Consider the following 14,129-nt stretch of genomic DNA (forward strand, 5'->3'; position numbering starts at 1 on the left):
ATATGAAACCAAATTCATTCACATACTATAGTGAAATGCTCACACTCATACAAGTGAAATGCTTTTACAAACACAACTGAAACGCTCTCATACATACAACTGAAAATATTACGCTCACACACACAACTGAAATGCTCACACACACGCAACTGAAATGCTCACACACACGCAACTGAAATGCTCTCACACACACAACTGAAACGCTCTCACACACGCAACTGAAACGCTCTCACACACGCAACTGAAACGCTCTCACACACGCAACTGAAACGCTCTCACACACACAACTGAAATGCTCTCACACACGCAACTGAAACGCTCTCACACACGCAACTGAAACGCTCTCACACACACAACTGAAATGCTCTCACACACGCAACTGAAACGCTCTCACACACACAACTGAAATGCTCTCACACACACAACTGAAAAGCATTTCAGTATGTTGTATGCAAGCATTTCAGTTGTGTGTGTGAGAGCATTTCAGTTGTGTGTGTGAGAGCATTTCAGTTGAAACGGAAGCACATTTCAGTTGAAACGGAAGGTGGTTAAAGTACCCACTCCACTCCAGTTGGTGGCAGTAGTGTATGGCGTTTAATTTTGGACAAAACAGCGCAAGCGCAAAAACACAGCGCGCAAGTGAATTTCAACAGTGTGAGCACCATGACACAGCTCACACGTAAAATTTAAACCTGCAGAACTTGCAAATCACAAACTCGAGCACAAAAATATGATTGTGCACACAAATTAACAAGTCCCACACACGCGCGAGTTCTTTTCTGCACACGCACGAGTTCTTTTCCTATGGGAAGCCAAACAAAGCAAAAGTGGGACGAGACAGCGGGGTTTACAGAGCTCGCGAAGCGCTGACATGTCATCTGCGCGGTTCAATGGTCCGAGCCGCGCGGCCAGTTCGTCAGCGCAGCGCGGACGTGTTTCCTAGCGACACCCAGTGGGCAGCGCGGCGCGAACAATCCTCAACAGCGCTGCGCTGACCAATTTAAACAGCGCAGTGCAAACCATACATGCAAATTAATGTACAATAAAGAAACCCCTCCTTCCTTACAAAAATTGGTTCTCTGCTGAAATTTAGCAGTTTTTCCCTACAGAAGACAAAGAAGAAGAAAGACAACATGAAAATGCATACATTTCTTATGTTTATTATCTTTAATAGTGTTAGTAAAGAGTAGTGTTGTGCGTCGATACCCTACTTTGAAGAACTGCACATATGTATAGAGGCTACGGAAAGAGCTGTACAAAGCAGAAACTTCAATGACTTTCAATATCGTAGTCGTCTTGAGGAGCACGCCAACCTTCTGCTAAGGTCATTCTAAAACATTATACAGATATATATATATATATATATATATATATATATCACAACACTACTCTTTACTAACACTATTAAAGATAATAAACATAAGAAATGTATGCATTTCATCTTGTCTTTCTTCTTCTTTGTCTTCTGTAGGGAAAAACTGCTAAACTTCAGCAGAGAACCAATTTTTTGTAAGGAAGGAGGGGTTTCTTTATTGTAGGGCCTACATTTATTTGCATGTATGGTTTGCACTGCGCTGTTTAAATTGGTCAGCGCAGCGCTGTTGAGGATTGTTCGCGCCGCTGCCCATTGGGTGTCGCTAGGAACACGTCCGCGCTGCGCTGATCTAACTGGCCGCGTGCTCGGACCATTGAACCGCGCAGATGACATGTCAGCATGGCGCGAGCTCTGTAAACCCCGCTGTCTCGTCCCACTTTTGCTTTGTTTGGCTTCCCATAGGAAAAGAACTCGTGCGTGTGCAGAAAAGAACTCGCGCGTGTGTGGGACTTGTTAATTTGTGTGCACAATCATATTTTTGTGCTCGAAGTTTGTGATTTGCAAGTTCTGCAGGTTTAAATTTTACGCGCGAAGCTGTGTCATGGTGCTCACACTGTTGAAATTCACTTGCGCTGCTGTGTTTTTGCGCTTGCGCTGTTTTGTCCAAAATTAAACGCCATACACTACTGCCACCAACTGGAGTGGAGTGGGTACTTTAACCACCTTCCGTTTCAACTGAAATGTGCTTCCGTTTCAACTGAAATGCTCTCACACACACAACTGAAACGCTCTCACACACACAGCTGAAATGCTCTCACACACACAACTGAAATGCTTGCATACAACATACTGAAATGCTTGCATACAACATACTGAAATGCTTTCATACAACATACTGAAATGCTTGCATACAACATACTGAAATGCTTTTCAGTTGTGTGTGTGAGAGTGTAATCATTTTAGTTGTATGTATGAGAGCATTTCAGTTGCGTGTGTGAGTGCGTTTCAGTTGCGTGTGTGAGAGCATTTCAGTTGTGTGTGTGAGAGCATTTCAGTTGTGTGTGTGAGAGCATTTCAGTTGTGTGTGTGAGTGCGTTTCAGTTGCGTGTGTGAGAGCATTTCAGTTGTGTGTGTGAGAGCATTTCAGTTGTGTGTGTGTGAGCATTTCAGTTGTGTGTGTGTGAGCATTTCAGTTGTGTGTGTGAGTGCGTTTCAGTTGCGTGTGTGAGAGCATTTCAGTTGCGTGTGTGAGAGCATTTCAGTTGCGTGTGTGAGAGCGTTTCAGTTGCGTGTGTGAGAGCATTTCAGTTGCGTGTGTGAGCATTTCAGTTGCGTGTGTGAGTGCGTTTCAGTTGCGTGTGTGAGAGCATTTCAGTTGAGTGTGTGAGAGCATTTCAGTTGTGTGTGTGAGAGCATTTCAGTTGCGTGTGTGTGAGCATTTCAGTTGTGCGTGTGAGAGCATTTCAGTTGCGTGTGTGAGAGCATTTCAGTTGCGTGTGTGAGCATTTCAGTTGCGTGTGTGAGTGCGTTTCAGTTGCGTGTGTGAGAGCATTTCAGTTGAGTGTGTGAGCATTTCAGTTGTGTGTGTGAGAGCATTTCAGTTGCGTGTGTGAGAGCATTTCAGTTGCGTGTGTGTGAGCATTTCAGTTGTGCGTGTGAGAGCATTTCAGTTGCGTGTGTGAGAGCATTTCAGTTGCGTGTGTGAGCATTTCAGTTGCGTGTGTGAGTGCGTTTCAGTTGCGTGTGTGAGAGCATTTCAGTTGAGTGTGTGAGCATTTCAGTTGAGTGTGAGAGCATTTCAGTTGTGTGTGTGAGAGCATTTCAGTTGTGTGTGTGAGAGCATTTCAGTTGCGTGTGTGAGCATTTCAGTTGCGTGTGTGAGAGCATTTCAGTTGCGTGTGTGAGAGCATTTCAGTTGTGTGTGTGTGAGCATTTCAGTTGCGTGTGTGAGAGCATTTCAGTTGCGTGTGTGAGCATTTCAGTTGCGTGTGTGAGTGCGTTTCAGTTGCGTGTGTGAGAGCATTTCAGTTGAGTGTGTGAGAGCATTTCAGTTGTGTGTGTGAGAGCATTTCAGTTGCGTGTGTGTGAGCATTTCAGTTGTGTGTGTGAGCGTAATATTTTCAGTTGTATGTATGAGAGCGTTTCAGTTGTGTTTGTAAAAGCATTTCACTTGTATGTGTGTGAGCATTTCACTATAGTATGTGAATGAATTTGGTTTCATATGTGTATGTGAGAGGAAAAGTACATGTATGTGCATGGTAATTCTGAATAATGTCCCTAGGGGCACCTCATAGATTCCAGTGTCAGCAAAGTCATTGTTTTTCAGTGGCCCCTTGCTGTCTCTCATGCACTGTTGTCTCAGAGGCTGATAGACTGCATGTTAAAACCTCACATGGCAAACGATAATGAGCTAAAAAGCTATCTCATTGTCCCTTTCACTCACATATGAAAGACAGTGTCGCCCAGTGAATGTTGGGAATTATACATGGGACCTTCTAATTAGGTACAATACGAAAATATAAATTGTATTTGATTGTATTTGATTAGTTTTTCATCATGTTGGTCACATTTTGGCTTTAACCCTTTAGAATTTTCTGACGGGAAAAAACAAAAACACATTTTAATGAAAAGTGGGACAGGTAATGGACAATGTTGCATTCTGTCACCGCAATAATATGAAAATAATTGTAGTTTTCTGTTTCTGTTCTAATTTTGATCAAACATGCTTGAATAATTACTGAGCTTGCATGGTTTCACTGGTTTGCAAGTTTATTTACACTGTTTTTGTTGATTTTGCTGTTACATTTGCTGTTACACACAAAATGACCTGTTCATGATCAAAAATTACCTTTTAAAGTAGTCATTGTGTTTTTCACACCAATTTGCTTGTTCTGCGTGTGCAGCCCGGAATCTTGTTTCTATTGCCTGTAATGCAAGGTGGTATTCTTTAATAGACTACTTAGCATGCATTAAAGGGATAAGTCACCCAAAAATGAAAATTCTCTTATCATTTACTCACCCTCATGTCATCTCAGATGTGTATGACTTTCTTTCTTCTGCAGAACACGAACAAAGATTTTTAAAGAATATTTCTGCTCTTTTGGTCTATACAATACAAGTGAATGGGTGTCAAAATTTTGAAGCTGCAAAACAAATCCCATAGGTCAGCATAAAATGAATCTATATTACTTCAGTGGTTAATTCCATGTGTTCAGAAGTGATATGATAGGTGAGGGTGAGAAAAAGATTGATATATAAGTCAATTTTTGCTAGAAATTCTACTCCCTGCCCCGTACATTTACATTTACATTTATGCATTTGGCAGACGCTTTTATCCAAAGCGACTTACAGTGCAATTATTACAGGGACAATCCCCCCAGAGCAACTTGGATTTAAGAGCCTTGCTCAAGGACACAATGGTGGTGGCTGTGGGGATCGAACCAGAGACCTTCTGATTAACAGTTATGATATTAATACATATTCCAGTAGTGGTGGTATGCATGAAGAATGTGAATCACCAAAGACAAAAGAAGATTAAAGTTAATGTGGAGATTGACTGTGCAGTAAGGAGAATTTATAGTAAAGAATTTACTAAATATTGATCTGTTTCTCACCCACAACTATTCTATCACTTCTGAAGGTGGATGTAACCACTATGGATTACTTTTATGTGGTCTTTATGTGATTTTTGGAGCTTAACAATGTTGGCACCAATTAACTTGTATTGGATGGGCCAAAAGAGATATTCTTCTAAAAATCTTTGTTTGTGACAGCAGGAGGAAAGTCATACACATCTGGGATGGCATGAGGGTAAGTAAATGATGAGAGAATTTTCATTTTGGGTGAACTATCCCTTTAAGCTTCCATGTGGAAGACTTCAGTATGTCATGTGGTCATGATTAAACATGTGCTTATAAAGAAAGTTAAAAATGTGAAACATTGTTCCAATAAAATATAATTTTCATTTTAATTAAAAATGTATTTTCATTTAAATTTGACTAAAGGCACATCGGATTTGTTAGTGAAAGGTATTAACTGAAATGTTAAAATGTTAAATTTACTCACTTTAAATAATATGTCATGAAGATTTTACTTAATTTTATACCATTAAAATGGACTTAGAAAAATGTGAACAAAAACTTGCAAAATAAATAGTATTTATTTTTAGTCATTTTTTTCAGCGTACGCATTTTATTTTCAAAGATTGAAATAATAATAATAATAATTGTACAACTGCATTTGTTTTTTGTAATACTGAAATTATAATCATCTTTAAAAATAATGGGAATAAGTAAAATGTCCAGGCATGATACAGTAATGAGAATTGTGGGTAAAATGTGCTTAAGTGTCCTGAAAACCCCAGATTATCTTGAATGTTTCATGAGAATCACCTACATCATTAAATCAAATAACTTTAGTTAGCAGACAATACCGGAGTTCTTGACAAAAAATTTAAATTAGACATATATCTACAATTTATTTATTATGTATTTATTTTGAATAAATGTTAATAAACACCATAGATTCAAAAGGACAGAGCTAGAAAATATTTATTCAGAGACTCTTTCTTACAAAATGAAAATATTTCAAATAACTGTTCATTCAGCAGAGGGCAGTGTTAACTTGTGCTTACATTTATACATTTCTTCTGAATCACATTTTCCTCATGCACATACATCACTTGTTATTATGAAAATTAACTCTGTCTGTCTGTTAGATGAGTGTAAACCAAAGAATGAAAAACAAAAAACGAAATAGTTTATATCTCCACCCACAGGTAAAGAAACCATATAATGAGCACATGTATCAAAACATAATTTGTCAAAGAGGAAATTTGTGATCAATAGTGTGGATTTTGATCTTATTTCTACACTTAGACCTCATTATCACATGCCAAAACGTAATAAATATAATGACAAACCCATAATATTTTAATTATTAAATGTATGCCCAGCAAAATGGCTGAGCACCAGAAAGGCATTTTCATTATTAAAAACCACAGGTGTAGAAAGTAAAAGTAGAACAGCTAATTTCGTGCCACTGACCACCTACATGTGAAAAATGTACTTCTGACATTAGCATATAAATAGTTCAATTCATTTTTTTTTTATTTCTCAATGAAGTAGATTATACAGTGCCATTTATATCTTATGAAAATACATTCTCTGATAACTGTGACCCAAACAGAGTTCTTAAACCTATTTGTCGAGCTGATGTGCACAAGGAAAACATTTAATGGATAAGCATTCAAGTTGATTTTCAAGCATGAGGTTAACTTGACTGTGTTTTTGGAGGAAAGATAAAATGCACAAAAGACACAGCTGAAGAGGCTTTCAGAGAACAACATGGTCATGATTAGACATTTTGATCATCAAATCAAAAAGCAACATACAAATATACATATCTATTCATCTGATTGGATAAATTGCACTTGAGAGCATTCATGTGGAGAACGTGTTTATGCGAGCTTAAGTTGAAAGAATCATCATCCATGTTGACTACAGGTACCATATGTTCAAGTAGTGGCAGAAATACACATGATGAAGAAATTGCCTGTAACTTTGGATCATCAAGACTGTTTATATATTAAAATGCACATTCAATCAGAAAAAAAATTATGTAATCTATGATATTTTAGTATTCATAGTTTTTAACACGATGTTCTGCTTTTTGTAACTTATTCTGCATAAGAACATCTGCTAACTGCCTTAATATTTTTTTTGGGGTGCAGTTGTCAAAGTTACCGTCATACTGTAAGTGTTTTGCATATTATTATTATTAATTATATTAATACAGTTTGTGTTTGTCTCTGTCAGCATAAAGAAATCATTGACTATTTTATACATTTTCCATTTGGAATTCAGAACAGCATGGACTTAAAAAAAAAAAAAAAAAAAAGGATTCTGATAGTTACAGCAATAAGCAGAAATTCTTAACTTTGTTTTCAAAAGGTGACTCCATTATTTAATCCGAATGCAACTGAGGGATGATAAATAATGTTTTCAGGCACAAACATTTGACAGTGAAACATTAAAAAAACATAAGCATGCAATTCGAGGCTTTGTCCGGCCTAATTATGTGCGATAAGTATAAACTAAACCCAGCGGGCATGTTGTCTCAGTGGACCATGGATGAAAACACAAATTCTCGTTAAAATGTCTAATTATATAAATAAAACAGCAACTAATAAAAAATATATGCCAATTTTTTATTCCAGCATAATAACTCATACATGAACAAGTGTCATTAATGGAGGTCTGTTCACAATGGTGTGCATTCACAACACCACGATCACAGGAAATTGACATACTGCTTCCGAATGTTCATGTACCATGACATGAAACCCATTCTGCCGAATAATGAGAATCACCATACCCCATCAACCATTTTTGCATCAATGCAAAATTGTTCACCTTTTTCTGTGGTAGCACAGTATTGATATCCTGCTGATAGCACCTTGCGTGAGTAATCTCTCAGACATGAGTTCTGGTGGCATGGAAACCATAGGTAGTAATCAGGTTCACATTAACAATGGTGAGCACGATTCGGAGGATGCATTTTCCTAAAATTACATTTTTACTCCACTGACCATTAGGTTAAGGTTAATTTAGGGAGTAGGGTTAATAACATATGCATTCCTGTTACTGTATTGTATAATATACAACTTTACAATTTACAAGTTGAGGTTTAGGTTAAGGCCAATGTATACTTAGTTTTTGCATGTTCTGGACTGGCTCATGCTTGTGATCGTCCACGTGCCTTTGTGAGTATACTCTTCTGACCTTGAGTGAATACAAATGTGTTTGACACATGACCACTACAACTTTGTGGAGTCAATGGCTGGTTCATGCACCAACGATGCACACAGATGATGAATGCATATGCTAGTCAAGAGAATTTGTCCGGCGTATGGAGTGGATTATGATGAAATTTGCATCACGCATACTGTGCACGGAGTGATCTGCAACATGGATGCGCAAAGTATACTTTGCCCTTTAGGGGATAAGGGTTAGGTTTGGGGGTAAGGTTTATAAAACATGCATTCCCGTTGACTAGAACGGAAAGTATTCACAGCTTCACTTTTTCCACATTTTGTTATGTTACAGCCTTATTCCAAAATTGATTAAATTCATAATTTTCCTTGAAATTCTGCAAACAATACCCCAGAATGACAATGTGAAAGAAGTTTGTTTGAAATCTTTGCACTATAAATACAACTCACATTTGGTACAACACAGCAGACATATTACCTTTACAACACTTCCTAATTCAGCCACTGGGGCAGTGGTTCAAATTTCAGTAAGCACAGACTGATTTTATTAGCAAAACTTTCAACCCCCTGTAGCTTAATTCACAGTGTGATCAGTCCGATAACAATCCATTCAGAATACTTGATCACCAAAATGAATTTTTTTTATTAAAATGAGTGAGGATGGTTTGCTTAAAAACAAGCCAATGTTTATCAAAAGAAAGTAAAAGAAAGACTTCCTGTAATTGTATTTACCAAATCAGATAATAGTTTAACTCTAAAGTGATACTATTAACACAAAAAAATAGCAGAGTTGCACATTGCTGACGGTCCCTTCTTTTTGATGAACTCATTTAAATTGTTGAAACTCTTTATTGTCTTGACACCTTCCAAGTGTGCAGCTGATAAGCAATGGCCTCTCTTTTCTAATCAAAACAATGATCTTGATAATGTGTTTTATAAAGAACATCTGTAAAAGAAAGTTTTCCACACATTTGACAGAAGTATTTAACATATTTATTGGTGTGGAACATTTATTATTCTGTGTTTTGGTAAACAGCAGAGGCTAAAAGCCTTGTTCTTTTCAGAACAAAGGATGAGTGGGATCTGATTGCTTATGCGGTTGCAGGTGGAATAGGGGGCCTTACTGCTCAGTATCACAGTGTTGCATGGGAGTTACAGATGGTCTAGGCACCAGAAGTTCTGATGCCTGTCATAGACACACTCCCTGATGGAGTCTTTTATGACATTTCAGCTCCAGCACTCCTCAGATTTGACTGATGTATACAGGGACTGCTGCATTTAACAGACTGGCAAGCCATCTGCCACAGCGAAGTAACACGCTTGTGTGCAATACTTCCTGTAGTGATCAGCTGTATAAGAAAGGCACCAACTGAAAAAACATGTACAGGCAGAACCAGGGCCGTATCAAGACAGTGTGGTGCCCCTGGGCACTATACCTCAAAAGCCCCCCCCCCCCCCAAAAAAAAGTTCGATCACGCGCGCGCACACACAAACACACACACACTCCAGCATTGCAATCTTGATCAGACTGTTCATTATGCGAAATAGAGCGATATGTATCGCTATTTAGTTTTATTTATTTTTATACCGTGTATTCTCCGTGTAAATTCGTGCACCGAGACGTGACGCCCGTACCGTTTCGGTTCAATACGAATAACTTACATGTACCGTCCCACCCCTAATATTTATCTTCATTAATGTCCTCTTCCTCACCCGAGTCTTCCTCACTCCTGTCTCCCCCAAGGACAAGGAGAATATCCTCATTCGACTGGCAGTCATCACAGACGCCCTGACTAACATTAGCAGCTGCTGCATCTCCCCCGCTAGCAGCGCCAGCGGTGTCAGACTTAGTGCTGCTGGTGTCTGCAATTCCCGTGTTCTCCCAAAAAACTAGTGATTTAACAAAAAATTTGTCGATCCCTGGAACATTTTTTATTGTAGCTAAACGTCTAGCATCCTTCTCTTTCTTTAATCTTCTTTTTGCGAAACCACTCAATTGCCGTCTGTCCATTTTGGATTTTGATTCATTTTCTGTAGTAACCGTTAAAAAAATGACACATTTGCGCGTAATTGTTGTGGACCAACTCAACTGTGACAGATTGGGGAGGGGGGGAGTGGTAGTGGTCATGTAATCTTCATTTATTTATAATTTATTATTATTATTATTGTTGTTAAATTAGTGTTCATAAACAAGTTATGTATGGTCTTTCAAGAATTTCAAGTTAATAATATAACAATTTACGAAAAATATTTTTAAAGCTTGTGTCATGTGGTGCCGGACTGGCGACCTGTCCAGGGTGTCCCCCGCCTTTCGCCCAATGTTAGCTGGGATAGGCTCCAGCCCCCCGCGACCCTGTACACAGGATAAGCGGTTGACGATGGATGGATGGATGGTGTCATGTGGTGCCCCCTAGTGGTTGTGAATGGTTGGTGCCCCTGGGCACTGGCCCAAGTGCCCTTATGGATAATCCGGCTCTGGGCAGAACATTGCAGCACGTCATTGAAAAGCTTGATTAGTGGTTTATGTCTAGACTGGTTATTTACATTATGGTTTTGAATATGTGATAAGAAATACAAATAATTTGTTTTTACAGTACATAATGCTATCTCTAAAGCACACTGGTCACACAGTAAAATGCAATGCCACTGAGCAGGTCTAGGGAGAAACCAGCGTTGTTTGCACTAGACATTCACAACATAATTATATTTTCATATCTCTACATCCCCCTTTCATGAAGGAATCATAAAATGGGTAATAAAAATTAACTGACATATTATAAAGCAAAACAACTGGACTATAACTAAATAGTGATGATAGTCCTTCTCTCTAACTTCATGAGAAACTTCAGCAATGTTGAATACGATCTTATGCAAGACATTCAATTAAATGAAACCCATTTCCCTTTAAGTAAACAGTGACAGATCTGAGATATTTGAATGGTATTTACAATCAGAGTGGAAAGTTGGTTTACCATCAGAGTTGTTGTCTGCTAGTGACGCTACTCAGAGAAACCAGCACCAACACCACATAAAGCAACAAGATGTCTGCAGTCAGATAGCAACTGAAATTTCCACTGCTGCTTTCATGACACACTCAGTCCAGGATTTTTCCTCTTTTCAAGCCCTTTGTTTTTCAGTTTTCTTAACAGCAAAAATGTGTCAGTTTCTTTCTGAAGCAAAGTGTGCATGCAAAAGATCTGCAACCAATGCATCTAGTGAGTTTGAACTCTGATAACTGTATGCATTTTCAGCTGGATGTACAAATCAAATTATAGAACACATAAATGCTGCTTCTCAAAACAATTTAATATAAAACACACCATGCATTTTTGTGTCAGCTGCATAAAGTCCATGCTGTGTCTTTTTCCCAAAAAAAGTGAAAAATAAAATAAAAATGATAATAAAAAAAAATATCAAAAAGGCATCAATCTCTTTCCAGCTGAGAGAAGGACAAAAAAACAGTAGTTTCTTTACTATACTGAATTAAAAATTTACAATTTGATGACCCTCCCATAGTATTTACCTCTGGATAAGACAACCTTAATAATAATACATTTACAAACATAATACATCAGACAATGACTACGCAATCTTCTGCAATAGCAATGGCTGTATATTTTAATTAAATATGTGCTAATATGGAGCTGTGTGGTATAGAAAGCTACTTTTTGAATGCTATTAATCTAAAAAATAAATATAGTATACTGATATTCACATCTGTATGCTGTATCTTTAAATCAGAAAGGCAAGATAGTAAGTATGACTGACATGTTCAAAGGTGACGGCAGTGTACTGTAGCATAACATGCGATACTTCATCTAAAAAATACAAAAATGTTTTCAAACTCTACATGAAATATTTATACTTTAAAAAAATGTAATCGTCACACCACAGGACTATTTATGTGAATAAAAAAAAAGCACCTCAAATACACACTTTACAGCACACCGCACCTAAACTACACTTGTATATAAAATGTGCTGAAAATAATGACAATACAAACATTGTTAATGTTCCTAAATGTAGGCCTTATTGTCAACTAATGATTATTAGAACGATTATTTGACTATTCTGCGATGATTGCAGTGATTAATCATTAGCTCTTAACCGATTAGTCAGCTTGTGCTCTGACTTAAAAGGTTGTATGAAATGCTTACTAACAATAAAGAGGACAAAATCATCTTTTAAAAATTCTCTTTCTCCTGGGAAAATTCTCCCCTTTTCTCTCCAATTTGGAATGCCTGATTCCCAATGCACTCTAGGTCCTCGTGGTGGTGTAGTGACTTGCCTCAATCTGGGTGGCAGAGGACGAATCTCAGTTGCCTCCACGTCTGAGACCGTCAATCTGCACATCTTATCACGTGGCTTGTTGAGCGTGTTACCGTGGAGACCTAGCGCATGTGAAGGCTTTACGCTATTCTACGTGGCATCCACACACAACTCATCACGTGCCCCACCAAGAGCAAGAACCACATAAGAGACCATGAGGGGGTTAACCCAATGTGATTCTACCCACCCTAGCAACTGGGCCAATTGGTTGCTCAGAAAGCCTGACTGGAGTCACTCAGCACGCCCTGGATTCGAACTTGCGACTCCAGGTGTGGTAGTCAGCATCTTTACTTGCTGAGCTACCCAGGCCCCAAAAATACATTTTATTAAGTTTAATTCAGTAAAGAAATTCACTGCAAAAAAAAAAAAAACTATTGTTATTTTGTGTTTTTGTCTTGTTTTCTATTTAAAATTGTCTAAAATCCTTAACAAGAAACATTTATTTGAAAAGCAACATATAAATTATTAAGACTTGTTTTAAGAAAATGCATCTTAAATATAAGTGCATTTAGAACATACACGTGTGTTTTTTACTTTGTTATTATTCTGCGAGTGCAGTAAAGACAGAATATACATATATTCAAGATTTTTTAAAGGATTTTTAGATATTTTACAATATTAAAATGTTTAATATTAAATTCAACATTCTCAGATAACAAATTTTTATTCTGCAGTATAGCTGCCAAAGTAAATATGTTGTTTTAAATTTAGATATTTTTAGATATTTTATTGGAGTTTTAGATATTTATATTGAAAAACAAACCAAAACAAATCAAAAACATATTTTGCTACAGTGTATAATGGGGTGTAGACTAACTTTCTCAACTTTTTGTTCACTTAAATCCACCTTTTACTCACAAAAAAACTCCCTCTTATTAATAAAGCTGCATATTGCACATTTTCTTCACGATAAGAAATGCACAGTGACACATATATTCTGATTCAATAAATCACGAGCCATCATGTTATAATCTAACTGCAGCAAGTGCGCGCTCGAGGGACAAGCATCCCCGTTACAGAGTGTGCCTCAGTATACATTCTCCCCCTTAGCTTGGGACACTTCACGCAACTCGTAGAAGAGGCGGAGACCGCACAGAAAAATGCCAGTTTCGAAAGGTTGTAGTTATTTACATGATCTGCTTCCGTATTATGTAAACGTTATTAAAGCAGTAACACATTAAATATAACTGCATTTAATATATAACACATATTCACACAAAGGGGTGTTCCCTTTAAAGGGCTCCGGCTCCACTTATTCCACAACAAGAGTGCTTCTATATTTACTTGTTTTGTATTTTTGCATTATAATTCCCTCTTTGCGATATACAACACCTGAAGATGTTTGAAAAGTTTAGAGTGCATTTGGACTGTGATCTGTGTAATTGTGCGAACTGCAGTGCTGCTCTTGCGCATCATCATTAGAGTTGAATGGGATCTCATGTTACGCTAAATGACATCAAACGACTATTCGACAACGAAAATTGTCGATAACATTGACTAATCATTTCAGGCTTATATTCTAGTTTCTTTCTTTGATTTGAGTAAAATAGGACCAGGAGATTTTCTTGACAATTTGCGATAGAATCTCCCATACATTCAAATACATTTTAACCCAAAATCCTGATGTTGAAAAATAAAATCATGTACATGTAGTCAGCTACCTATAACCCATTTGTTTCATGTCTGAATGCCAAGCAGTGTACTAGATCTTCA

This window comes from Xyrauchen texanus, chromosome 12, assembly GCF_025860055.1.
Source record: "Xyrauchen texanus isolate HMW12.3.18 chromosome 12, RBS_HiC_50CHRs, whole genome shotgun sequence".
Lineage (NCBI taxonomy): Eukaryota > Metazoa > Chordata > Actinopteri > Cypriniformes > Catostomidae > Xyrauchen > Xyrauchen texanus.